Consider the following 25,186-nt stretch of genomic DNA (forward strand, 5'->3'; position numbering starts at 1 on the left):
ATAAACTTGTCTTACTATTAGCATATATAATAACAGCAAGTCAGAGGTGACATGTGATAGATTGTCCTTCGCAGTCTTTTTCATGGAAGCGGAGAATGGGAGAAATTCTATGGTTTCATCACTGTAGGGTTAGAGGAGGGGCAGACACGCCATGGAGTGTCATGTACCAGGCAGAAGTGATGGAGAATGCTTAGCAACATGAATAATTTTAAAGACAAAGACATTTAGAGAAAATTAAATAGGCAAGAGTAACACGATTTTAACACCTTCGAATTATAAACACACACACACACACACAGACACAAATCAGGCAGTATTTTCAGCAATGCAATGAAACAAAAGTCAATGGATTGAATTGATTTGAATAGCTGCATACTAGGACTATTCAAATACTTCTCCTATTGCATAGGAGAAGATGGGAATCAGGAGTGAGGGCTTTAAAGAAAAAAATGCATAAGTAAATGAATGAAGGGCAGAATCTTGCATGGATTTAATGATGATGATGCTATGGCTTGATGTGAGTTTAATTCACTCAATTCTCATATTCAATTTCCTGAAATAGTAAATAATGATAATAACATATGTAATAACTCTTTCTTGACTTTTGCCAATCCTAGGTATATTCTCTTTTACATTAGCGTTTTCCAAAGGAATACACCAATAGAATGTATATGTCATTATAAAGGAGGATTTATTAGGTTGTATTACATGATTAGAGAATGAATAGTCCCATAATGACCATCTTCAGGCTGAAAAGTCAGGGAAACCAGTAGCTTCTCAGTCTAAGAAGTTGGAAGATTCAGTCTAAGAGGGACCAATGATGCAGCCCCAGTCTGAGACAGAAGGCCTTGAAACTTCCTGGAGATTCACAGTGCAAGTTTGCACTCAAAGGCTGAATAATCCAGAGTCTGTTCATGGGTGATGTGAACAGCGAAAACTGCATGTGCCCAAGAGTCAAGTGTGAGCCTGGTTGAACTTCCCACTTGTGCTTTTTGTTCTGTGTACCGAGACTATTAGACAATGCTGTCCACATTTAGGGCAGATCTTTCTCCCATTAGTTCACTGATCCACATGCCAATCATCTCTGTAAACACCCCCAAATCACTTGCAGAATTACGCCTTACCAACTTTTTGCATATTTCTCAATCTAATCAAGTTGACAACCAAGATTAACCATCATATCTTCCTGTCCAAATTCTTAGTAAAACTGCCTACACTCAATTTCTCTGCTTCCCCACCACTTATTTATGCTTTATTTATTGTAAGTGGGCCACCAGTCCACTAATATACATGTGACATGCATTAAATATTTTTAAATGTTTATGTATTTCATTGGTAATACATTTTATTTAAATTATGTAATTTAATATACCCTTAAACATATCACTTTTCCAGTATTAGATAAGAAGTTTCCTGAGACCACCCTATGTATTATTCATGTTTTTATCCACTCACACTTTTTTGCAGAATGCCTTGCAATATTAAGCATCTCAAAAGAGTAAATAATTAAACAGAACTTTGATTTTTAAAAAGGAAAAAAGTTTTATGAGTAGACAAAATTGAGAAGTTATCACATTTTACTTTTGATTCCCAGTCTATTTTTCCTTGCCTTTTGTCTTAGTCACAGTCTGGTTCTATGTCCTAAACCTACTGCTCATGGTCAAAAAAGATATTTTGCCTCTCTAAGCTTTCATTTTCTCATCTATGAAATTGCAAACGCACATTATACCATATAGGACTGTTATGAAAATCAGTAAAATAAAATTTTATGCCATTGTCTGGCATAAAATGATGGATAAGAGCTCAAAAAAGATTACAAGTACTATTTGGCATAGAAAGCCCTCTCTGTTCCTCTTCACGTTTTTTTCTAACTCTGTACTCCTTATCAAAATTGGGGACAATCAGCTCTCAGTTATGTAAGTCTGAAATGAGGTTGTCAATCTTCATCTTGATTCTCAGGGAATATCAGTACTAGAGTTAGGAGATGATCTGAACTGCTGAATTGGGTTGGGAGTATCAAGATTAATTAAAGCCAGAAATATGTAGGCTGTTAAGACACAATCAATTGGTTTTGCAGAGTTACAGCAGTGAAACCTTGGGTGAGGGTGGAGGAGGTGGGTGAGGGTGGAGGAGAGAGAGAGAGGAAAAGAGAAAGAGAAAGAGACTGAATTCCTCTCTCCTTTATAATTAGCACACTCTTTTGATAACAGCCTTAATCCATTACTGAGGAAAGTGGCTTATAACCTCTTAAATATCCTACCTTTCAATACTTATAATGACAATTAAATTTCAACATGAGTTTTGGGGGGAATATTCAAACCATGCCACATTCACATGTATGGATGTAACATATCTGTGTGTCTAAATTCTGGCACCTGCAATATGCAGAAGTGTTGTGTCATTTTGGGGGAAAATGGTCAATAGGTATACCTCCCCCAGCTCTGTTTTGCTGCAATAGAACTAAATGGAGATAACTCTGAGGACTTAGAAGAACTTGGGTCCCTAAATGATGTCATACAGACTTTATTTAAACCAGAAACACTCACATTGGATGATGATGTGAGCAGGAAGTTATTTATTTTTTTTTTATTTTGTAAAGGCTCTAGGAATTCAAGATTTATTTATTGTAATGCTAAATCACTGGCCTTAGAATTAAGCTAACCCTGAGAAGACAGGGTCAACATGCAAAGGCAACTTTGCCCCTGATGATATGATGGAGCTGCTGAATCAAATGGCCCTTGAAACTTAAATTATCCTTAATTTTGCAGTATTAGGAGAGAAAATATTCTCAATTACCATTTAAAGAATGTAAGTTGATTTTTCTGATGCTTTTGGCTAAAAGGTAATTTCATGAATCATAAGACAAAAACCAATCAGTGGACATGGGTTATTCGGCTGAGCCAAGTCACAAAAACAAGGTAAAGTGATACATTGAACAGAACAAGGATGCAAGATGAGGAGGATTCCAGCAACACAGCAATAAGGTCAATTTACTACTGAACTGTCAAGCTATGAACCCAGGAATGTATATTTTAAATTCTCTGTGCCAAAATAATCCCATGGGTTAAGCTAGAGCTAAATTTGTAGGTAGAGACTGTATGGCCTTAGATATAATAGATGTGGACTGTCTATGTAAGAAGCCAACTTCCAAAGATACCAGAAACACAAAAAGGGACTGATAGGACTTCAGCAGAGAGAAATTTATTCCAAGTAACTAATAGGGATAGAATATTCTTTTAAATGCCTGTTCTGCACTAGCAATGAACTAACCTAGTGGTTCCTGTCCATCCAAAACTCTTTACATGTTTCCCATATCCATTATATGTCTTTTCCTATTTTAGCAACTGTGAATGTTTCACTCTCTCTCTGATTTTCAGTTTATATTTTTGATACATTTGATTTTTTCATTACTACAAAAACTTGCTTTAATATTTAATCCTTTTATCTCTACTTCCTCTATAATTTTGGTCTCTGATAATGATATTTATGAGAAACTATATTCTTCATAAAATTCAAAATGTAATGGTAATGTTATAGCAATATATTTTTTAACAATGAAAACAACTTGACCATTTCAAGCAATCCCCAAAGAGAATGTTTCTTTTATATTTGAGGAGAATAGGCTAACAGTAATAAAGAGCACTGCATGAATAAGCAACAATCTATTTGAGATGTTTAGGCCAAACTCTTAATCCTATTCTAAAACCTAACAGAAATGGCTTAATCTCTTCTTGAGTCTACTGGTAAATTAAATGAATTTTAGGGTTCCTAAAAAATAGTTTGTGTTATCTGACATTCTAAATAGCTTAGTATATCTTTCCACTAACATCTGCAACTGATAGAGATGCTAGCCTTTGGCAATGGTTCTAAGAAAGGACTGGAAAATACTCAAATTTAAAAACTTTTCCACAGATAATCATAAATCATATTGACTTAAAATGAGAAGATAACAAAATTATTCCCAAATAAAAAATAACTAAAGCATAATAAGGCAGAATTGAATATTTATTGAATACAAGTGTAAAAATGGAGGTAAACAATAGCCCAGACTATCTCTAATTAAATCGAAGAATATACTCTGAGGATTTACCAGTTAATAGTTCTTTTCTTGGACCCCTAGTAAACATTAAGTGCAATATTTTTCTTGATGTTTCTTACTACTCCACAGTTTGTTTGTTTGTTTCTTCTTTTTTTATGGATTTAGTGTTCCTGTTTGAAAAAATAAAACATACAGAAATCAAGTAAAAAATTACACTGAACATTAAAAAAATGAGTTATTTTGGGCAAAGTGAATATTCTCTGAGAACATGAAGAACTTGTTTTTCTTATAGGAATTGTTTTTTTTTTTTTTGCTTTTTGTTTTCTTGTTTGGTTGGTTTTTGCACCTTGTAATTCTGAACATTGTGAGTCCAGTAAGTTTCCATGAATCACTGGCAAATCACATACATCAACATCATGAAAGCTATATATGCTAAACCTAAGGTCAGCATCATTCTAAATGGGCAAAAATTGAAAGCATTTCCTCTAAGAATCAGAACAAGACAAGGATGTCCTCTTTGACCACTTTTATTCAACATCATCTTTGAAACTATATCCAGAGCACTAGACAAAAGAAAGAAATTAAAGGGATACAGAAAGGTAAAAAAAAGAACTTAAACCATCACTATTTGCTGATGATATGATTCTATATCTAGACTATTCAAAAAATTCCACAAGAAAAGTTCTAGAACTAATAAATTAATTCAGCAACGTAGCAGGATATAAAATCAACACCATAAATCAAACACATTCCTATACATCAGTGATGAATCTACTGAAAAAGAAATTAGGAAAACTATTCTATTCACAGTAGCCTAAAAAAATACCTGGGAATCAATCTAACAAAAGAGATGAAAGACCTCTACAATGAAGACTACAGAACAATAAAGAAATAAATTGAAGAAAACCTCAGAAGATGGAAAGATCTCTCATGCTCCTGAATAGGTAGAATTAATATTGTCAAAATGGTCATAATACCAAAAGCATTATACAGATTTAATGCAATTCCTATTAAAATCCGAATGGCACTCTTCATAGAAATAAAAAAAAAGCAATCATGAAATTTATTTGGAAAAAAATAAGAAACCCAGAATAGCCAAAGCAATCTTTAGCAAGAAAAGTGAAGCAGGAGGCATCACAATACCAGACCTTAAAGTATACTACAGAGCTATTGTAACAAAAAAGGCATGGTATTGCCACCAAAATAGACATGTAGACCAACGACACAGAATAGAAGACACAGAGACAAACCCACACAAATAGAGTTGTCTCATACTAGACAGAGGTGCCAAAAAATTTACTGGAGAAAATTTAACTTTTCAACAAATGGTACTAGCAAAACTGGAAATTCATATGTAGCAAAATGAAATTAAACCTCTGTCTCTCACCCTGCACAAAAATCAACTCAAAGTGGATCAAAGTAAAATATAAGCCAATCCCAAAAGACCAAAGGCTGAATCTCTAATATGCAGATTAATGAATATATATATATATATATATATATATATATATATATATATTTCAACATCTCTAGAAACTAGAGAAATACAAATCAAAACTACTCTAAGATTTCATCTCACTCCAGTCAGAATGGCAGTCATCAAGAATACAGGCAACAATAAATGTTGGCAAGAATGTGGGAAAAGCAGTACACTCATACATTGCTGGTGGGACTGCAAATTAGTACAACCACTATGGAAAGCAGTATGAATATTCTTTAGAAAACTTGGAGTGGAACCACCATTTGACCCAGCTCTCCCACTCCTCAGTTTATACTCACAGGACTTAAAATCAGCATACTACAGTGATGCAGTCACATCAATGTTTATACAGCTCAATTCACAACAGCTAAACTATGGAAATAATCTAGCTGTCCTTCAATAGATGAATGGATAAAAAAAATGTTGTGTATATATTCAATGGAATATTACTCAGCTTTAAATAAGAGTGAAATTAAGGCATTTACCAGTAAATGGAGTTGGAGAATATCATGCTAAGTGAAATAAGCCAATCCCCAAAAAACAAAGGCTGAATGTTTTCTCTAATATGCAGATGCTAATTCACAATAAGGGGAGGGCACAACAGAAGAATAGAGTCATCTTAGATTAGGTAGAGGAAAGTGAAGGGTGAGGAGTGGTGGGGATGTAGGGATAGGAAGGATAGTAGAATGAAACAGACATTATTAGTTTATATTTATATATTATATATAATAATATATATATATATATATATATATATATATATATATATATATATATATATAATGACTGCATGACCAATGTGATTCTACAACATGTGCACTCATGTTACAGTTATATCAATTATATCCCATCTATGTATGATATATCAAAGTGAATAAATACATTCTACTGTCATGTATAACTAATTAAAACAAATAAAAAATTAAAAATTAAAAAAAGTTTCCATGAATCAGATAATCATTTGATTTGCTATCATGCAGAGGTTGATTATAACAGAAGAAAAATTTAGCACATTAAAATCATTACATGGCAGTGTTCTACATCCTATTATATTATATTGGTAAATTATGACACACAGTATTTCATTCATATAGACTGAAAGTCAAAGATCCTAGATGAATGTCTAAATAAATTTTTAGTCAAAAAACAACATATATTGGTGTATCATAGTGGCTTTCAGCCAACCAATGTGCCCTTAGTTAAAATACTATTCAAATAAAGGGGTTGCAGAAGAGAAAATCTTAAAATTAGTTTTAGGTAAGAAAGAACATCCCATTATTCTACTTAACCAATGATATTTATTTACTGACTATTGAATAGCTAGCTAAAAATTTAACAAATAGAAACATGTATTTAGAATTTTTTTATGTATCCATCTAATAAATGGAATTTTGGCAGAAGAAAAGCTGGTTTTTAAGATAAATAAACCGTTTGTCTACATTGACTCATGACTGTGTCCTCACCTAACAGTGCAAAAAGCATCATAAATCACATTATTCTGCAATGAAATTGATGTCACCATTGAAGTTTTTCAATTTTCCCATCAATACAGGCAAAAGATAGAGATTTATAAAGAAAACTTAAAAAAAAAAGATTTTGGAACATTTGTATGCCACACTGCTGACGTCACTCAATGAAGTATTTTACATTTTGCACAAGGCTCCTATTATATTTGTTTTTTTCCCTAAGACAATGGTCTTCCTGCTAATGGGCACTGTGAGGTCTAAGGTGTAGAAAAGGTAACTTTAATGCTAGTTGTGCAAAGCTAGAGACTTTCACTTGTCTTGAAGGAAGGGGCTGAGGAACATTTTGACTAACTTGAAATCAGGGTAGCTCTATTATCATCCTTCAGCAAACATTTATTTTCCCATTCATTGAGATGAACTAAAAGCCAACTGAAACATTTTTCTTAGAAGAAAACAGTAATAATCCCTATTTCTACTCTTATTATACTCTTATCATTTGAAGGAAGGACACTCAGAACTGGCCTACACCCACACAGAGGCTATGGTGTTCTGTTGATCCATCCACCAGACACTGTATGACTGTAAAGGGAGACGAAAACCTAAACACATTCACAACCATGCTTGAGCAGGGTACAAATCAGGTCACTGTAAAAACACATAAGTTACCAAATACTTCCTTCTCCCGGCTAAGATGAAAAATCAACTTTATAAATCTCCAACCAGTTGTAGTTTTAGTCTCACTCTTCTGGCATCTAAGATAAAATTCATTAAGATATCCAAGCAGAGAAAAATTTTGTTTTCTTTTTTTAAATTAATTTATTTATTCTAATTTGTTATACATGATGCAGAATGCATTTCAATCCATAATACACATATAGAGCACGATTTTTCATGTCTCTGTACACAAAGTAGAATCATATCATTTGTGTCTTCATGTATGTACTTAGGGTAATGATGTCATTTCATTCCACCATCTTTCCTACCCCCCTACTCTCTCCTTTCCCCTCTCTCCCTTTGCCCTACCTAAAGTTCCTCTATTCCTCCTATGCTCCCCCGTCATTATGAATCAGCATCCACATATCAGAAAAAATATTTGGCCTTTGGTGTTTTGGCATTGGCTTACTTCACTTAGCATGATATTCTCCAACTCTATCCATTTATCTGTAAATGCTATGATTTTATTCTCGTTTATGCTGAGTAACATTCCCTTGTGTTTCCATACCACAGTTTCTTTATCCATTCATCCATTGAAGGGCATCTAGGTTGGATCCACAATTTAGCTATTGTGAATTGTGCTTCTATAAATGTTGATGTGGCTGTGTCCCTATAGTATGCTGTTTTTAAGTCCTTTGGGGATAAGCCAAGGAATGGGATAGCTGAGTCAAATTGTGGTTCCATTCCAAATTTTCCAGGGAACTTTTGTTGCTTGAACTTTTTGAGATCACCTGCTACAAATCCTATAGCAAGTTACTTTAGTCCATTCATGTTGCTAAAACAAAATATATGAAATTGGATATTTCATAAATAACAGAAATTTTATTTCCCACAGTTCTAGAGGTTAGGAAGTCCAAAATCAAGGAGCTAACAGATTTGGTGACTGGCAAGGGGCTGCCCTTTACTGCATAGATGGTTCTTATTGCTGTATCCTTATATGGTGGAAGGTAGAAGGACAAAAAGGTCCTATCTCATTCCTTAGAGTCCATTTTAAAAGGAACATGGAGATCTCATGACTTAATTACTTCCCCAAAGGTTCTAACTCTTAATCCTATTGCATCAGGAATTGAGTTTCAACATGAAGTTTGGAAAAGACATAAACATTCAAAGTATAGCACTGAGGCACCCCACAGCTACCATGTTTTAGGGTCTCTCTTGCTGCACCAACATCCTTAAATCTCACTTTTACCACAGGTTCATTCTTGTTTGTCTTTGACTAATGGACATGAATTAGTCTCATTAATGTAGCATATTTTAGTTCTCAGGACTACTTAATCAAAGACATGTAATCTACCAGACATGGTGGCACATACATGTAATCCCAGCAGTTTTGGAGGCTGAGGCAGGAGAATCACATGTTTGAGGCCAGCCTCAGCAATTTAACAAGGCCCTGAACAACTTAATGAAACCCTGTCTCAAAATTTAAAAATAAATAAATAATAAGCTGGGGATGTAGCTCAGTGCTAAAGCACCCCTGGGTTGAATCCAAAAATACATATGACCTAAAGAGTTATAAAACCAGGTACTACATTCAGATTCAAGATGTCCAAACTTTAATTCTGTTATCTGATTTATTTTTTCATGTAGCATTACTGTATTTTTGGCCTATAATGTATAAAATAGTTTTCTTTGATCTAATAAGAAACAATCTTATCTATAAACATTAGGCAATTATATCAATATATATTTTTTAGAAAAAGGTACATTACTGAGGAAGTAAGGCATAGCTTTAAGATAATAGAAGACAATCAGGAAACTGCTCCCAGTGTCATTTTAAAGTATACATATCCTCAAATTAGTGCAAGAAATACTTTCAGGTATTTTTCACATTCAGCTGGGGATCTAGTCTGATGATCAAGGAATGAAACTATTCACACTGTGTTGTGAATCTTTAGAAAAGGTTTGATTAATGTGAGGCAAGTTAATAACAGAAATCAAGTGGAGTTTTGATACCATTTGATGATTTTGACTCCAAATAACAAAAAAGTATTCAAATCATGTCTTGCCAATCTATCATGATCAATCCTACCTGGTTTCCATACAGTTCTGCACAAAAACATGGTAGAAGGGGGATAAAATGTTTTTTTTTAATTTCATATCTGAACAATGCAGATTTCTGGTAAAGATATAATTCATGTACAGAATCTACACCAAGTTTAAGCTTTAAGTTTGATGGGAATTTCTAATTTGCTGTTTAAATATTAATATTTGAACCAACATGTTCAGCTGTGTCTTAGTAGTAAAAAGAAGATGGGTAAAGGGAAGGAGAGAGAGAGAGAGAGAGAGAGAGAGAGAGAGAGAGAGAGAGAGAGAGAGAGAGAGATACTATATAGTATAAAAGAGACAGATATCTGGGCTCCACTTAAGACTTTGTGTTCTTACTTAACACGGCTACAGTGAATCAGAGACAATTAAAGAGGACCAGTAGCCCATTCATATCCCAAAACGAATATCTTTCACTTTTCTCCTTCATTTTGGGGTCTCTATTTTCTTCAGAGGATTAAGGAACTTGGTGACCAGGTTGTTTGTGTTCAACCTCAGCTCCGTTTCTTATGAACTATCTGACATTGGACAAGTTATTTAGCCTTCCTATGTTCTTTCCTCAAGCATAAATTTAGAATAAAATTACCCACATCATTTTGCTTTTGTGTAGATTCAATAAGTAAATATATGTAAAATACTTAGACCACCGCCTCTTATAGAGTAGGTGCCATGTATTAGATTTCTTTCATCTTTATTATTCACTGAAAGCTAAGAGATGTGAACCTGGTGTGGAAAGGTCGACAAATATCATCTCTCCTATACCCATTTGGCTTTTAGAACACACAGAGATGAGATCCTGAAGTATATAATTCTTTCCCCATTATCTTCTCCCTACTCCCTAAATAAACACAACTGCTGCTTTCATACCTTCCCAAGATAAAAGAGATGGGGCAATTTGCCTGGAAAATGCATCTATCTGAACAGACATTAGTTAGGTTATCTCCAAGATTGCAGCATTCACAAGATTGAAAAATCACTCCCTAATCTATTATGAATTGCAAAGTATGCCTAACCATGTTATTACACCACATTCACCAGGGGAGGTTTTTCAATTAGTACCACATGGTACAAAAGCAGTTAAGGAAAAATGCCTCCATATTGGAACTCTCCTCTCCTTACTAAAGTTTCATAGAAAAATTAAATTTAAAATTAATTCCCTTTTCAGATTATAATAAAAAAAAATTAAAACCTAAAATTATCCTCCCTCCAATTTTTCTCATTCTCAGCAAACAGATTCTAACTCTGGGGACTTAGTAGAATTTTAGTTTGTTATTCAGTATGTATCTCCAGAGGCATCAACTACCATCTGTAGCATTTCCAAAGTTGGATTAATTCAATCTCAAGTTTCATATTGTCCTATTTTTCAACACCTGAAATGGTACAAGAACAAAAAATTTTCACAGAATTAGTCCTTAACATGAGAAAAATGCAAGCTCTTATAAGAAATGATTTCAAGCAAAATGGTGGTATTAGACAGGACTTCAATTCTGGTTATTAGAAAAACTGTAAGATGGACTGTCCCATGTGTCAGAACAGTTTAGGATGCTACTGGATGTAGAGACTCCATCTGTGACATCAAGTCTCCTGCTCTGCTTCTCCCCTTTGCCACCTCCTGGGCTCTGCTTTCTTCTCTGAAGCCTATATCCATAGGCAAGCCTTGCAGCATGGTCCTCAGCAACTTGAAGTTCTATAATTACTAGTGGTAGCATTTCCAATAAAAAGGAATATGCTCTGCCTAAGAGTTAAAATAAAAATACCCGAGATTTAGCTTCACTGGGGGGTGACATGTCACATGCACGTCAAAGATCAGATCAGATATTTGATGTTTTCTGAGCAAGTGGAGGACAAAGACAGGACAAAAGAAAAAAAAAAAAAAACCTTTTTGGCTTGTTATTGTCCAGGATACCCATCTGTGCATACTAGTTGTCCAAAGTTCATAACGAAACTCAATTTGGGGAGGAAATTCTATTAAACAATTTTACTGTTATATATTTTTCACCATGCCCTATAAAATCCAAGATCTTTTTATTTCTGTACTTTTGTTGTTGAACTTCACAATCTCTGCCTCTACAGCCCACTAAGAATCAATAAGACATAGACCATGTGCTTTTCTTGTAAATGTCATGGTAACCAAAGCCTTTTGCTCAGCCCTGAGACATTGCTGTTGGTATTTCTCAAGCCCGTATATTAGAAGCCAAATTTTAAACGATGACTCCAACATTGACTTTCCACTTCTTTTTAGAGACTTTGTCTTGAGGCATTGTAATATCCTTGCTCTCTGTTTATTTCTGAATATACTGGGATCTGACTTCCAACAAAGAATGAAATCATTTGCTTAGTCTCAAGTAGGAAAGGGGAGGAAGGGGAAAAAGGCAAGAAAAAAAGAAACACACATATAAGATTTAAAAATAAAATAAAGAACTACAGATTCTGAGACTTTCAAATCCATGCTACACACCAATTCCAGAAACTAACAATGCACATGCCAAAAATCTTTTCACACTTAATCTCAGAGATTTCTCTTAACCTGTCAATGTTATTTAAGAAAAATAAATAAATAAAAAATTGAACTAGAAAATGTTTTATGGTGAGTGTAACCATTCATTAGCAAGAATCATTGTCTCTCATTTCTGGGATCTCTGAAGAACAAGAAAATAAATATCTATCTCTGGCAGAGACATGTTCCTTGTTTTCTTACTTTAAGGTCCTATATAACTGATCGTACCCAAGTGAATGGTGCTTGCAAACAACAACAACAACAACAACAAAAAAAAAAACAAAACAGCTGTCATATTTCTTCCCAAATCTTTTATCTCCTTATACAATAAATTTACTCCCAAATACTGACTGCTATGTAACTCCATACTGGAGATTGAGAAGGTAGAAACTGGGATGGGCTTGGATGTTATTTTGACAGTATTGAAATGCCCAAGTCATGGTGTTTTGGCAAGTGGCAAGTGCTTCCTGTGATTGTGGCTTAGAGGGTGGCCAGTGTGAGAATGATGAGTCCAGAAAAGCATGCTAACCTGCACTTATGTTACCTATGCCTTCATTTATGTTATCACCTAGATTTTACTACCTAGGCAATGAGGATCCTCACATGGTGAAAGTGTGACACGTTTATATTTAATTCAGCATTAAAAAGAAATACTTCAATTTTTATTAAACAGTTATGTCTCTTATTAGAATTGCAGTCTGTTTAAAAGAGTATGAGTAATTGAAGTGTATGAATTCAGAATTAGCTTTTGGTATTTAATACTAGGCCATTTGGAATTGGAAAATCACACTCATGAATGCCATTTTTTAAAATCTTAAGCAGTATTATCATACCCTATTAGAAATATTTTTAGACAAGCCCTGAAAACATTACTCAACTCCAAGAGTTAATCCCTAAGAAAGTATCACAACATTTTGCTGATTTTCCAGCATTTAAACTAACGTGACTTAAGTCACTGAGCAGAATATCTTGTCCTATGTGCCAAAAACATTGACGATTCCTGGGCTCCCTTAGATCACCTTGCAAAGTGCATCACTAAGAAAAATATAGTATTGACACTTCAAGTAAGACAAGGAGATGCTTTTAAATAAAAAGAAAATTTATCAAAGGAATGTGAGAGGAGAGCAAAACCAAGCTTCTTGGAAGTAAGTCATGGATCATGAAGCTCTCAAGGCTAGAGGTAGCTGGTCTTTCCATCACTGTGGAATCATTGTTTCTCATTTTTCTTTGCATGCCATCTACTTATTGCTATGAATCACTGGAAAATTAAAAAGTTCACATGGTTTACAATGGTCACTGTGACCAAATTCCACATTCTTTGAATGCCTTATTTTAAATTCTCATGGAAGAAGTTCTGACTGGTCACTGGTCATCCATTGAACAGTTAGCTTGAGTTATTCTCCTCTCTGATCACATGCCGCTCCTGAAGCCATCTGTACTCAGCCATGAATCTGGATTCAGGATTTTCTGGTGGTGGGAAGTTCCTAGTGAAGGGTAGGCAAGTCAGAGGTAATCCATTCAAGTGGATAATAATCTCCTTTTTAATAAATGATAACTGAACAAATAGGTTATGATGACTACATTAGCTTCTATCTGCCCAAGTAGTAGTCTTTATAAGTGCAACCTCAAAATTTGACCCCATCTTTCCTCCTTCTTCAGTTGTGAATTCAAGTAGATTGCCTATTAAGAGGAAGAAAGTCATTTATAATAATATCATCAATTTTTGAAGTCCTAATGGGTCTTACCCTGGAGTTATATAAATTTTTATCTCATTATTTGGAAAAAATATTTTGTCAGACAATTAGAATTTGAAATTTAGAAAAATGTTATGGGATAAATTTATAAAGAAAAGCAGTGACAGATAAGAGATAAAAACAGAATTATCACCATGGTAACTAGATTTTTACACATGCACTAACAGTGCTTCCAGAATACATAACAAACAGATATTTAGTGGAGAGAAAACATTTACATTTGAAAGAAGATATGCAACTCTAGTGTTTTATATATTGTGGCATCACTAAGAGAAAATATTCACCAAAAAATTATTTTTCTGTCCTTTCTGCCCTTCTATTTATTTCTAATTAAACAATCAGATAGTTGATGACAAGAATACTTCATCATAACAAAGCAAAATGACAAGATTCTGCATGCTTGATTGCCCACTATTTCTTATTTCCCTCAGATGCAAGAGAGTAAATGAAATAAATAAGAGAAATTCTTAATAGAATTACTTCCTTTTTAAACAAAATCACTTTTAGAATTAAGAGTAAACATTTTAAGAACTTATTATGCTCGAGGGCATCATGCTGAATGCTTTATCTACAAGATCATAACTCATTTTAATAACAGCCCTGTGGGTGGAAGCTTTCTCCTTATACTTTCCATTTTACAAATGGGGAAACTGAGGCTCCCCCCATTTTTTTTTTAAGTTAGCAGCAAGTTGTGAAATTCAGAGAAGAGTAGGAGAATCTCAAGAGTAAACTGGTAAGAAACCATTCTGAAGCCAGCTGTTGCATGGAGAAAACAAGCCTTTGGCTAGAGCTACCATTTATAAATAAATTATCTTGTTAATTTGGGTATTGGCATGAGCAAGGATTTTCCACACTTATTCTTGAGGAATGAGCTATAGGAAACATTAATGACAAGCTCTACTGCTCAAGCCCTTAATTGTTGAGATAAACTTCAGATGAAATCAATTATGTATGTTTATTTGGCACATAAATTATTAAAAGTCAAAGATAACCCCACAGAATCTATTACTTGAATGATTTTTGTCAAATTACTTAACTATCTATCTATCTGTTCATTTATCTGAAAACTAAGTTTTTTCTATGGAAACTGAAAGTTTTAACTTTCTATGACTTTACAGGAACTTTTTTTCTGTTGTTTATTTCAACTCCCCTACCCGTCTCTCATCATTTGTTTTCTTTAGGATGAAGTCTGTTCATAAGTCTGTTTATTAAGTCAAGCATTTGGCTTTGTATCAATCTTGAAGGAATTCACTTCTATTCATATTTAAATAATCAAGACAAAGTGCAACCCTATGAAACTAAAACTCATATAAAATGGGTTACACTTTCTCTGCTTTAAAAAATAAATGTCACTCTGATTTTTTTCTATAATAGTTATTAGAAGAACAGAACTAATTTTGATAATTAGCAGATCAGACACCTAGAAAAGCCATGTCATCTGTGTCATATTCTTTCTCAAGAAAATAGGGATCACTTTGAAGACACAGTTGATATTCTGCACCGGGTGGGAGTCTTCTGAGTCCTAAAGACTTCACAGTGAATTAAAAGCATGCTAACCTCAAAGGAGTTGGTATACACACACAACAAAAGCAAAATCTACAGAATTTAGAACTAACACAGATCTTTGGAAATAAAAAATTTGAGAAAATAGAAGTGCAGCTGGTATTCCTAATTTAATGAAGGTATATTAACCAGCATGCCTTTGTGTTTGATTCTAGAAGAAATTTTTACATGCTTTCTACACCCCCATTTACCATAAACCTACCACACTGTGAATTTAGTCATGAAATCATTTTATGAGATGATCAGCAAAATACTTACCAGTAAAGCTCTCATATGTCTTAAAAGGCCAAAATAGGAGTATAGGTTCCTCTTGGAATTGTTTTTCCCTTGTTCTAAAATGTGGTTCAAAGCCCACTTAATTATACATGTAGATGTAATTAAAGCAGAAATGCTGTTCTTGTCTCCCCTACAACTTCATTGCCCATGGTCACAATTATACAAAGATTAAGAGACAATCAATCAAAAATTACTAAAGTTATTTCAAATATTTAATTTGAAGTTGGTCCATCTTTTGATTAAATCAACATTATACAAACATGCCCAGGAGGAGAATATATTTCCTTCTTGCAGTTTTCATAGATTATCAGTGAACATTTATCAAGTTCTAAGTATATGGATTCTATTGTTGGTTTTCAGGTAATGCAGTAAAAATTCGTGCATATTACCTTGTGCTGTTTGCTTTGTAGCAAATTATAACATTTCAGAAAGCCTTTTATATTTTCCAAAGAAAACCTGTTATCATTCTGGAGCACTAATATCCACAGGGTCATATTTGAGAAAATGCTGGGCTAGTTATAGTTATAAGATTACAAGTTATAAGATCTCCTTCTTCATGGCTTCCAAAGTCCACCAATGATTTATTTTCTTCTCCTTCTACACTTTCAAAATGGCCTATGCTATAAATAGCTACACAATCTTTGAGACATTTCTCTTTATCCTTTACAGATATGAAGAACTGGTTCTGGGTCATTCTTTATTTCTTTGTTCCTAACGTGTGCCTTACTTTTCTAGGGAACATAAAAAATGCACAGAGTGGCTTCTATGACAGAAAAGTATTTCCTCATTGTTCTAGAGGAAAAACGTCCAAGGTCAAGGTGTTGGCAGGTAGTTTCTTCAGAGGCTTCTCTCTTGGGTTTGCAAGGGGACATCTTGCCATGTCCTTACATGGTCTTTTCTCTGTGTGTACATTTCCCTGATATTTCTGTAAGTTCAAATTTCCTCTATTGATAAGTACAACCATCACATTGGAGTAGGGTCAACTCATGTGACCTCATTTAACTTTACCACTTAAAAAGCTGTCTCCAAATGCAGTCACATTCTGGGTGTTAGGGCATCAATGTCTGAATTTGGCAGGTTGAGAATGCGACAAAATCTTTTATGTATTCCTTCCCCTAGTGTGGGCATTTTTAGAATTTCTACTAGTTTTCAGAAATGGGCATGAGGGGCTTTCCTGAGTTTTTCATCCTGCTAGCATTTTATGGTGCTTCTTGGGTCTATGGGACCCAGCCATCTTCTTTCAGTATGAGGTCCAGTCTGGAATAGAGATGGGAAAAGATAGGAAGAAAGATATCTCAATGCAACACAGCTGTGCTGTTCTGGCCCCTCACTTCCCTCTGCATGCTGGGTCATAATTGGTCAGCTGAGTCTCCCTTGTGAATGGTGGCTATTTTCAGAGTAGCAAAGAACTAGGTGAGCAGTCCAATCATATGCTGGTAAGTGGTAGTGACTTTCTGGCTGGTGCAAATAGCATTACTTTCTGCTGCTGCATGCCCCTTATCCTGAAGGCTATGGGAATACATGTGGCATACTCCTAACCACTGCAGATTCAGTGCTGCAGGAAATCAGTACTTGCTCTAAAAGAGTAAAGAAAATAGCAAAGCAAAAAGAAATGATGGCTGCCAAGGTCAAGGCAACCTTTGTCCTCTATTTTATTATCAGTTTTAAATGCTTTTCCCTACAAAAAGTGGAAACAGGAAGTTAGAGTGGTAGGAACAGAAAGGGAAAGGATTGAAGAAAAAAAAGAAAAGACCAGACCCAGGAATAAATTTTGGAACTGATATACCATTCACTTCCATCTACCATCCAGTTTCATTCTTTAAAAAAAATTAATGAGTAAATTAAGTGAATGAATGAATAAAGAGCCCAATGCTCAAGTTATGGATACAGAGATGATGTGTTATGTTCAAGTAACATACGACATCATCAAGTGACAAGGCATTAGTAGAATATCATCATCTTTATGTTTCTCATAACACATTTTTTTAAGAATTTAGCCTTTATTTACTTATTTGTTTTCCTTCCTTCTTTCTTTTCTTTTTTTTTTTCTTTTCTTTCTTATGTGGTGCTAATGATCAAACCCAGGGCCTCACCCATGCTTGGCAAGTGCTCTACCACTGAGCCATAACCCCAGCCGAACATATTCTTTCTTATCCCAGAAACAGAAAAGCCTGTGGTGCTCAGAGTCTTTGAACCAATGTTTAACTCTCAAGATTATGTTTAAGACAAATATACCATTTACTGTAGAAATGTCATTCAAACTTCCCAGCCTTTATTTTTCAACATACAACCTTTTGAAAGTGAGTTAATTGTCAAGAATTTTGGAAACGTGATTTTTCACAATTCTATGTGAGAAAAATCTCTAAATCTGTGTGGTTTTGATTTAGACCTGGTCTGTTTACATACGCAGTTTATATCAGATATTTCCTGATTTACATTGTATTGGCTTATAGTTTGACCATAATATTTTGGGGTTTGAATCCTTATTTTAGGGATAGGGTAATATTTAGCTTTGGTTTTATGCTTGTTAGATAAATGTATTTTAGAATTGATACTTTATAAAACAGCAAAATGAAGTTCTAACTAATGATTTGACTATGTGTGGTATTGTATAAATTCCAAGATATTTTCTGCCTAAGTCTTAGTAATAAACATCCACTTTAGAGTGAAACCATATTTCAACACATTATATTACAAAACATTTTTTTTCTATTGATAAAAATCATGCTACATCAGGAAGATGTTAGCACAGTGTGGCGGAGTGACCTTCCCTTGGGGTCAGTCAGAAACAGCCCTGGCCATCCCGACTTCCCAGGGCAAGTCTTCCATGAAGACAATGCCATATCTCTTTAGAATGCAGCCAGTTCTTGGTGGGATGCTTTGGGGTTCCTATTTTGTTACCATTCTTCACATTTTCCTCCTCTGTATTCAGACATCACTACACAGACTTTCACTGCCAACATATGATCTAACTTCAACTTGGAATTTTATGCTTTGGCTTCATTTCATTGAAACCAAGTAAGTGTAAATAGTTATGGAGAAGCATAATTTACATGCATTCTTTTTGTAGTGCCCTTAGGACCAATAAGGAAGGCACTAGAACTTTAGACAAAGTATTTATTTTTATGAAAGTGTAAAGAGGTACTTGGCAGAAATGGAGCTCTGATATTTTTTTCTACCAGCTTTATTGAGATAAATTTATAGACCATAAAATTCTCCTACGTTAAATGTACAATTCAGTGGTTTTGGGTAAATTTCATAAAGTTGTGCAACAATATAGAAGCTTTTCTCCAACACAGAACCACTCTAGTCAGCATATAATTTGCTATTATTGTCATATATTTCTTGCAAGGCAAACTATATATTTGGATAATTATTATTTTATATACCTGCCTTTTAAATTAAACAAGAAAATATATAGGTATATATGTATGTGTACATATATGTATGAGTGTATGCATATATACTTCATATATATACTTTATGTATTTATTCTCTCTCTCAAATATATATATTTTAATTACCTTCACCATTAACATTATCTTCAGGTACATCTGAGTTGCCATTTGGTATAATTTTTTTTAGTATGAAGGACTTCCTTTGCTTTTTATTATGAGACAGGCCTGCTAACCATAAATTCTCTCAGTTTTTGTTGACCAAGGAATGCCTTTATTATACTTTTAGTTTCACTGAATGTAGAATTCATATTTGACACTTTTTTTTAGTGATTTAAATATGTCGTCCTGCTGACATCTGACCTCCATTGTTTCCGTAGCACTTGTGGTTTTATTGTGGTTATCATATACATTTTTTTTCATTTTTCTAATTTTTTGCATCTTCTTTTTGTTTTGTTTTTGGCTTATAGTTTGACCATAATATTTTGGGGTTTGAATCCTTATTTTAGGGATAGGGTAAGTACTTTTTCCATAATGATGAAATGTTTATGTGTGCAAATGGCCACCCAGAAAAATGATTACATTTCTCAGTCTCCTGCAGTCACATGTGTCCAAAATCTATGGAAGGAATACAAGTTAAAGTAAGTGGTGGTAGCTTACAGAATCCTAATATTGCTGATTCTGCTCAGTTTCATCATTTTTATTTTTTAGTTTTATTTTTAAGACTGACTTCCTAGGGGTTGCTCCCTGGTCAACATATCTCTGTGGTCACCTACAGTTTGTGAGAGGTTGTGCCTTACTAAATGTCTTGAGCTGATGGTCTGATGCCTTTAGCTGGCAGATCTGGTTATGGGTTGGAGAATGGGCTCACAGGAAAGGCAGTTTATGATTCCTCTCCAGCTTTACTTTCTGCCACGTCTCATTGCTACTCCTCTCTATGCTAAATGCCAATGAATATGTGGTAGACCTACAATTCTTCTGCATTGTTGGTGAAAATACAAAATGACTCAATCCCTTTGGAAACAGTTCTGTAATGTCTTTAAAAAGTTAGACATACACCTGCTAATTGATCAAGCTGTTCCACTCCTATATATTGATATAGGAAAAAGTGAAGCATATATTCATACCAAGATATGTATGGTGCTCAACCAGCCTTACCCATATGACCTCAAAACTAGAACAAGGCAAATGTTCATCAACAGGTAAAGGATATATAGTATCCTGCTCAGCAATAAAAAGGATAATAATTATAAGGATAATTAAAAGGATAATAATAAAAAGGTAATAATTATGCTGAGTGAAAGAAGCAAATAAAAGAGAAAAATGCTGTCATTTATATAAAATTTTTAAAAATGCAAACTAACATGTGGTAATACAAAACAGATTAGAGGTTACCTGGTGGTAACTTTGAGAGGTCTAGCCTGAAAGGGTGGACCCTGAGCTCCAGGCAGTAAAACAAGGGAAAAATAAAGAAGAGGACAAAGGGAACATTCCATTTGTCCCTTGGGGAAATCTCTGGAAGCTACCCCAATATACTTCTGCTTTCATTCTTTCCACAGATTTTAATCACATGGACACATGTGGCTACAAGGGGACTGAGAAATGTGGTCTTATTCTGGGTGGTCATATGCATACACGAACTTTTTATCATTGTGGAATCGGTACTTATCTCTAAAATAACAGGATCTACTTCATAACCTTGATGTTTTGCCCAGTTTTAATATCATGCATTTTGATTCAATCAAAAACATAAGTGGACTTAAATTTTGGAGCAAAGGGGAAGAAGGGAACATTGTAATAAGATTACAGAAAACCAAAAATGTGTTCTGTTCTTTGAGCACAATAATGCATTATAAGTAGATTTTTCAAAAAGGAATAGTTATATTGAATGGTTAAAATGCCTACTCTGAGGTCTATATTTAGATATTCTAAACTATGCTTAAATTCTGAGGCAGTTATTTTAATAACATTTGTCACTCACATTTGAAAACATGTTTATTTTGCTCATGAATTAAGGCATAGCGTTCTGTCCTTTTTGCCTTAAATAAAAACTCTTTAGGCTGACTAAAATTATCTTTTTTCAACTGACATTTTATTTATCTTTTTGAAAGATTTAGTGAGCATAAGTGATTTATTCAAACGTCATATTGTAAGACAACAACTAGTACTTATGGTTATGTCTATAAGATTTTAGAATTATTTAACCTGAAGTAGTGGAAAGGAAGCATGGAAATGATAATATTTGTATTTTTAGAAATAACTATGTGTTATCTATGGCCAGTGGAATTCAATAGGAAGCAGAGAAGCTTAGTGGTTTTGAGGAGGTACTTGGAAATTGGACATATTTGAGTTAGAATTCTTGTTCTGCCTCACTAGCTATGTGACCTGAAGTAAGTGACTTAACCACTTTAGGCCTCATTTTTTTTTGTTTATCTAAAACACTAGTTTGATATTAGTACCTTTATTATAAGGTTATGATGCTGTTTCAATATCATGAACATAGTGTTTAAGTTAGGATCTAACACATACAGACAGTGTCATGAAGGTAGTGTTTTTTTTTTTTGTATAGTTATTGTAAACTATCAGAAAACAGAACAAGGAACAAAAATGTAAGCAGGCTTGTGATGATGAAATCTGGCAATGTATTATACTTAAGAACAAAGCATTTCTGAAGACAAAAGCATAATGTGCTAGAATAAATATACAAATGCTTTGTGAGAAGCCATGATGCCCATGTCCTGATGTAATGGTAACAAATAGGCAGAGCAACAGTGCTCTGAGAACATTCACTATGCATAGCCTTTCCTCCATGTGCTCCAAGCCTGGGAAGGACCTAGGCTACCTTGCTGTAGAAAATGTAGGATAGACCTGGTTCCAAACAAAATTCTATTGCATGGCCCAGCTCTAGAATCATAGCATGGCTCCAGTGGCTGTGATATCTGTGGGTTTTGTTTGTATGAAGGATGACAAAAAGTCTAGCATGCCATGGTCTTTTCTCTGATGAGAAGAAATCCGACCTTGGCCCCTGGCCGTATGTGTAATGCTGTATTGATGATGCTTTCTTATGAACTTAATTATAAAAATCCATCGTTTCTTTTTGTAACTTTAAAAATCAATGAAACCCAGGAAAGGAGGAAGAGGAAAGAGAACATTAATTAGCTGCCTCTCAGTAAGCATCACAGTGACACAGTGTCATGCTGGCCTCTCTAGTTACACCGTGGAAGCACAGCCAGTCACATCCGCAGTGTTTAATTCATGGCTGTGGCTATAATACCTCTCTGAGAGCAAAAAAATCAGCCCAGTCGGCCAGTATTAACAGGTCTACAAGGATTCCTGATTATGGTACGTGAACAGTTAGAATATCAGAACTCCTAATGAAAGCCTCCTGTGCATGTTTCTAGGTGAGTTAAAGTGGCCTGGTTATTTCTGTTTATGGCTAACAAACACTTAAGGAAATGACAATTATTACACCATTAAATGTTCCTAAATAATTTTGCAGTGGTTAACTAATGGCTTTTTTTATTTGACTGACTGCTTCTAGGCACAAGGCAATGGAAATACACTATTCCGATACTCTTTTTGCATAAGATATTACATAAAAAATGAGACTGCACAAACTGGAATACATTGTCCTAAAGTCTAAGCTGATAAAGAAAGAGGCAGATTAGTAACTAATAATTTTGGAAATGACCTTTATGTTTAATAAAAATCCAAAAATATGTTTAAGGAATTAAAAATTTACTTTGACAAACGTTAGAATCCATTTGATAAATCTAGGTTTCATGTGAAATATTGAGAGATTTTACACACATTTGTTAATAGCAAGTCCTCATGGTCTAATTTGATATTTTTTGCTATTTTCCTTATTCAAAATGTTTAGAGAAAGCACTATCATTCTCATGCAATCTCATATACACATAGCACAAAGTACTACGAGATTAAAAATGAAAGCCTTTATTTTTTTTTTATTTTTTTTTAATATTTATTTTTTAGTTTTCTGCAGATACAACATCTTTGTATGTGGTGCTGAGGATCGAACCCGGGCCGCACGCATGCCAGGCGAACGCGCCACCGCTTGAGCCACATCCCCAGCCCCAAAAAATGAAAGCCTTTATTTTTTTAATGGCAGAGTTGTTCATCTGTTTCCTAAATTTTGATGATAGTAAGTAGATGTTTGTTATGGATTAAAGAGAATAATTTATGGCAGGAAGACAAGTAAATTAGAAATTGAGATCATTAAAAGAGGGCTCAGTGACGAGTGCAAAACACATTATAGCTTTTCTATTTCTGTTGCTATTTCTATCATTATGCTTACATAATAGAAAGAATTTAGAAATAGAAAATAAGGACATTGAAACATGGAGGGATAATGGAGCTGTCACTGAAGGCTTTAGCAATGGAGGAAATTACAATAGGATTTTGGAATGGGAATGTACATGTTTAGAAGCTTGGAGGAAACCACTGTCCTCCTTTATGCCCCTAAATCCAATCCTATAACCCTGAACCTTATCTACTATTTTGCCACTACCTTAGCAATCTATTTCTAATAAAGAACCATGTCACTCTTAATATACCCAATAAAATTATGAAAACATTTGTGTATTCTTCTTTGCAAAACAACAAAAACAAATTAAATTAAGAAAGTAAGATAAATATTTTAAAATACAGATTTCCTGGGGAGTTATATCAGCAATTTAGCAAAATAGGGAATCCCAGATTTCTCTGCCCCCAACAAAAAGTTCATCTAGTACCCATCCTTGATGAAAAAATAAATAAAACTTGGAAATAAGGCTGAGAGACCCTCGTGGACCACAGAAGCGAATAAAACCTCATTAGAAGGTCAAGAGAAATAGTCCCATTTTCACAGTGTTGCAGCTGCCCCACCAAGTTGGCACAGTGCCACATTTCCTATAGAAGAGAGAAACAGAGGACGTCTCTAGCGTACTGCCAGGCCTCTCCAAAAGCCTCTGGCCTCACATTCATGGGGCAGTGTGCAACCCTTCAGCAGAACTCTCTGGATGAGATGTAGACCCAGGAAGGCAGTGTTGTCAAGGAGACCAGCGGGCGGATCTTAGCGGTACCTGTGTAACTGACCAAAGAATCAACCTATCAGTTACCAGAGGCATACATCACCCACAAAACCCAGAGGGTCACTATGCAGTGGAAGTTTCAAGTGGACTTGAGGTCATGGACCACACCCCAAGGCGTGGCCACCACTTGTTTCAGCAAAGCACTAGGGCTAGACTTCTGCTGTGTGAGGTGTTCAAATAAGTGACAGTCCCACTCAACCTCATAGCACATGTCAAGACACCTCCCCACCCTCCCTTACCCTCAACTCCCCCTTACCCCCCAACACCCCCTCCCCCCACCCTCACAAAGAAAGAGAAGCACAGAGGCTGGGGTTAAGAAACAGAAAGGTGTTGGTTAAAGGGTACCAAGTTGTAGTTAAGAGTAATAAATTATGAGTAATAAATTATAAATAATTAAGGCAAACAAATATGTATGAAATTATTTCACCTTGTGATCCCTTTTGCTTGCCTTGGATTAGAAGTCTCTGGTATCTTAATTTTCTTCCACTTGTTCAATGGAATCCATTCAGATACTCTGTAAAGAGTGAAGCTTCTATTGACTTCTGTGAATTGAAATCCAGTGAGATTAAAAGTGGAAAAAGCTTCCCAGAACAGTTTCCATATCTTGTCTGAATTCCACAAGCCCTATAGACTGATATATATTTTCACATTATCTTTAGGACTCTCATGTATTATTCAGAATGTATTATTATTGTATTATTCAGAAATGTGCACACACACACACACACACACACCATTACATTTATTGTAATTACTTTCAACTTGCTCAAGTAATTTGGAAGCACTATAGTCAACAATCTAAAAAAAAAAGAAAGAAAGAAAAAATCTCTTATGTAAAAAAGCTCAGGGGATGAGGTATGCCTAAATAT

Source organism: Marmota monax, unplaced genomic scaffold, assembly GCF_021218885.2.
Source record: "Marmota monax isolate L192 unplaced genomic scaffold, Marmota_monax_Labrador192_F-V1.1 WCK01_AAM20220418_F8-fsc00002, whole genome shotgun sequence".
NCBI lineage: Eukaryota > Metazoa > Chordata > Mammalia > Rodentia > Sciuridae > Marmota > Marmota monax.